We start from the raw sequence: 4,939 nt of genomic DNA, 5'->3' as shown, positions 1-4,939 counted from the left end.
TGTAAGTTCACTATCATCATATGAGGGCTCTTTAAATACACCTCAAACTATGACCACTATTGAGATGGACCTCTATCTTAATCACTTTTTTAAGAAAAAAAATATGATTAATTTCACCTCCTCATGCTCAGACTCCATTCACATTTTTTCCAGAACACTCCATTTCTCTTCAACCCATTCTGTTTCTCTTCAAACCAGGATAATTGGGGCAAAAAGGATGCTTGGTGATTGGTTGATAGTGTTGGGATAAAAAGGAAGCCTTTCCACATTTCTTTGATTATTTTTACAGATTGCCCAATGTTCCATTTTAAAGACGGCTCCATTTCTTAAAAGCCTGAGAGTGATTGCTTATACTAATCCTAATGTATATCTAAGCATATGGGCCTCTTGGCCCAGTTTCTGTGTTTGAAACTGAATTCACATTGAACCCTACCAGGTCCCTGCCTGCTCTCCCACTCCCTCAAACACCCACGAACATACATACACACAGATTTTTTTTTTTTTCGTCAGTGTATGTTCCCTAAGGTTCAAAGCACACACATTTCTTAACCACTAGCACCCTTCCTGGTGTCAAAAGGAGTGCACTCCATCCATAGGCATTTCTTACAAAGACAATTTAAAAAAAAACAACTATGTTTATCTTAGTTTACAACCAGTTTTTCCTATACAATATATTTAGTTTTATGTCCAGTTCATATTTTATAATCTCAATCCTTGGAGCACTTCCTATCTGAAACAATGTCTTTGATGAAATATGACATGAATTTTGAAATCTAGTAATATTATAATTGTAACTTTCCATTGGCCTACTCTTTGATATTGGCCACCTCTTCATTTTCATTTTAAATGTTATTAACTAATATTACTCAAAGAAAGTAAAGTTACTAAGAGGAATGTAAAATCACTGAAAGAAAATTATTCTGAAAATTCTCTTAGGAAGAAGAGGGAGGCAAAATAGAACTGCCTCCTCTGAGGTTTGAACTCAGGACCTTCAGATTATAAGACTGACACGCTGCCTACTGCGCTAAGGAGGCAGATTAGAGGTACTGCCCCTGTGAACATTCCTCTCCTGACACAAACAGACAACGTTTTCCTTTGAAGATGGAAAAGCGGTAGAATACTAGAATCAAATGTCTTTTATGGTTTTCAAAGTATATTCCATTGATTGGCTCGAATTGTCTTTCAAAATTGAAGTTGCTTTAATTATATAGATGGAATTTTCTCGTGTAGAGATGCAATACGCTAAGATAAAGTTAACTAGTGTTTTTATATGACCTTTCCCTTATATTAAGCTTCTTGCCCTTAAAGATCAGGAAAGAACTAAGGAAATGGCAGGAACACTTTTTGGAGGAGGGTGGCTTGCAAAATGTTGCTTATTGTCCTGATATTTAATATAACTTAATTGAGAAGAATACAGCTCAATTATGTCCTTTATCTGGAAACAAACGATAGCATTTTCTTGAAGCCCTGGCTGAACAGCCATGCCATTCCGGGCAGGTCACATAAGGTAATTTCTGTAACCTTCTAAAGCTCCTAATAGTTTTGGGTGATTTTTCCCTGCAGATCTTCTCTGCTTTCCCTGAGACTAGTTAAGATGAAAAGAGAGACTGTTTCCAGTCCAAGTAGGTAAAAGAATGACTAGGTACAAATCTAGTAAGCCAGAACAAAGAGAAACGGGCTGGCAGACCTGGGTGGAATGAGGAAGGGAGTTTATTTATTTTTAACTTCTCTGTAGGGCCATCTGTGTGTTAGATGTAAGCACAATGTGAAGTTAACTTCATGGAAGAAGGACATTGATTTAAAGGAAACCATATATTAGGTATTTAATTTGCATATCCACACATCTTCAGTATCACTGTTTCACTTTAGAAAACAGAGCATTGATTGTTTGCCTTTTAATCAGCAGCTACCCCAGCTGTCATTTTTATCAGTTCCATATTGCCAGTGATATTTATTCATAATCATCCTTTCAAGAGCTCTGAATTTAAGGTTGCCAAAGCCTATGCTGTCCAGAGGGCAGGTAAGACAATTATTTTGTTAGCTGAAAGAAAAAAAAAAAAAAAATATATATATATATACACACACATAACATTGTATAAAACTCACACCCACTTTGAATACAAAATATGAAACACCAGAAATGGATCACAGGGAAGGAAAAGAGGGTCAATAAAGGAACATGACTGAGGATGGATACCCTACCAGAAAACATGATGACATTGGTGCTTTTTTATTCCTGAGAATAACAGATTTAGTAAACTGTCGTGTTAAGGAGAAAAAACACAACAATGACACATCAAATGTTTCTGTTGTTTGTGGAGGAAACTGGCAAAGTTAATTGGTCAAGACGCTCAAGGTTTTATCTACTGAACCAGAGTGTAAGCTCCTGTAGGTCAGGAATCATAGCAACTTTTTCTGCACGTACGTCCTTTTTAGAAGGTACTGGCAAGATGCTATCTGCCTCACTGACCTATAAAATGGCCCTGCCCGAATCCACTTCTCACTCGGGACCCTAGACATGCTTCTGACTGGGGGCAGAGGGTACACTGGACATCAAAGGGTTGCCAAAGGCTTTTCTGCTGTGGAAGGCTGAGGAGCTCTGGATGATTCTTTGATCTCTGTCTCCCTCCCTATCCCCCACTGCCGCCACACATACATCACAGTCAGTCTTCCCCAGGTCCCACCCCGTGCCTCTGCTCTCCTCAGCTGCTCTCACAGAAGACATCCTGGTCCACATTAAGGAAGGAAACTAAACAAGAGTACAAACAATCAACCTTCTAATCCAGACAAGCTGCTATCATAGCCTTTGGCTCCCTTATCTGAATAGAGAAAACATTGGTGAAATCTTTCAAATCTCAGTTAAAAAAAAAAATCAAGAGCAGTTTTTTTTTTCTCTTCATTTTATATAGAACCCAGATTCTATTGCTATCTTCGGCTCGCCCGCGAAAGAATCAAGAGGGAAAATTTCTAAGAAGCCAAATCTGAAGTATATACATCTAGCTATAGAATTCTTGAAAATCAAATTTTAAAAATTAAAGTTTAAGTCTATTGTAAATGAATATGTCCTGAAAGCGCAGCATTTCATTAACTGCAGTGTAAAAGCAGAGGCTGGTTTCTTCGGAGAACAAATTGATAGGTTTATAGTCAAAAAGTATGTAAATGTTAGAATCTCTTACACACTCGAACACACAATAAGAGTAGTTGAAAGTAAACTTCAATTTCATCAAGAGAGGCTTGGTTGGTTCAATATAAAATATCGTCTTAAGTGTATAAGGAGTTTTAGCATCCACTCTAATGAAAGAGAATAGAAAATTGCTAGCTTTGATGTTTTAGATTTCAAATGCCTAGAGGAAGAACTGAACCCCATGACCTTCCGGTGACTCTGCTCTGTGTGGGAAGGTCATTCCAGTCCTTGTATCAGCAGATGGTGTCCACACTGGATTGAGTCCCTAAGTCAAAGCCAGTATCACATCACTCAAGTCTGTTCTGCTAAATAGTAGTAACATAGGCTTATCATCAACACTTCCCCCCTAAATCAGACATTGACTAGCTTAATTTTACTTCAACTGACAAGCACTGAGAATCTTCTATGTGCCAAGTTCCATGATGGGTGTACTGGTAGGTGTAAGAAATAATAGAGCAAAATTGAAAGATTCATTCCCAAATTATATTTACAACTGGTGTTTCATCCTCTGGCTTTTTCTGTTATATGAAAATTGAAAGGTTCATAGAAGGCTCATCATGTAAGGTCTTCCTCTTAGGCTTAAGGAGAAACTGGATTATTTTGAACACAGCTGTAAATACTTGGGCTTAATTTCTAGGCAGGGAGATGTTTTAAATCAGATAAAATAGTATAGTACGTTCATCTGTAAATGAGTATAAAGGTTTTTTTCCCCTTTGTTCCTTCATAGTTATGCTGGCATTTTTCAGCCATTAAATGTAGATGTTCCCCAAAGTGCTACCCTCAGTCTCCAGATAGAGGAGACAGATGTTCTTTTTTCTTACCCTCTCATACTCCGTCTATTGTCATCTTAAAGCAAATGACTTCTAATGTCTCTCTTTCCCAGATCTCAGACATCTAGCTCATTTACCTCCCCAATTCTTTCCTCAAATATCCCCTTAACTTAATGCCTACCCTTACTACTTTGACGAAAATGACTATTCTCTGCCACCGCACCCCAAATCCCATTATCATGCTCTATTTTTTCATAACACTTAATATACTAAATAATTCAATTACTGTTTATTTTTTATATTCTACTGTCTTCCCACCTGTTATAGAATGTAAACACAAGGAGAGCAGGGATTTCATCTGTTTTGTATCCAATGTATATCAAATGCCTTAGAAAAGTTCCTGGCACACAACAGTCCCTCAAAAATATTCTTTGAATATATGAACAAATCAACTCCAACTCCTGAATCAACTATTTCTGTTAAGTATCTTATTTTCTCATTAGGTTCAAAGTTTGAGTTCCATGTCTAACCCCTTTTTCAGTTTTCTCCATATATCCTGTGAGTCAACATGTGTTGACCATGCTTCATTAATGGTGATGCTCATGTCTTTCCTTTGAATTCTATTTCCACTGCCAGAAGCCTAGGTGAAATTCCCACATTTTCTTTCCTGATTGAAATACAACAGTTTCCCTTTCTCTAGTCTTTCCTTTTTATAACTCATTTTATACATTGCTGCCTTCCTAAAACATAGCCTTGACTATGTGATGGCAGTGCATTGATTCTTTCATCAAATATTTATTAAGGGCTTCCCTAGTGGCGCAGTGGTTGAGAGTCCGCCTGCCGATGCAGGGGACATGGGTTCGTGCCCCGGTCCGGGAGGATCCCACATGCCGCGGAGCGGCTGCGCCCGTGAGCCATGGCCGCTGAGTCTGCGCGTCCGGAGCCTGTGCTCCGCAATGGGAGAGGCCACAACAGTGAGAGGCCC

At 38.4% G+C, this 4,939-nt stretch overlaps 1 non-coding gene across 1 annotated transcript; it reads right to left on the bottom strand.

Moving 5' to 3' along the window:
- Window positions 1–961: 961 nt before the first annotated feature.
- Window positions 962–1,034, bottom strand: TRNAI-UAU (transfer RNA isoleucine (anticodon UAU)). The gene has a single exon. It is a non-coding gene; the product is annotated as a tRNA-Ile (tRNA).
- Window positions 1,035–4,939: the final 3,905 nt, after the last annotated feature.

Source organism: Phocoena phocoena, chromosome 17 (assembly GCF_963924675.1).
Source record: "Phocoena phocoena chromosome 17, mPhoPho1.1, whole genome shotgun sequence".
NCBI lineage: Eukaryota > Metazoa > Chordata > Mammalia > Artiodactyla > Phocoenidae > Phocoena > Phocoena phocoena.
Note: the sequence above shows the minus strand (reverse complement) of the source record. Positions and strands in the feature narration are given on the sequence as shown.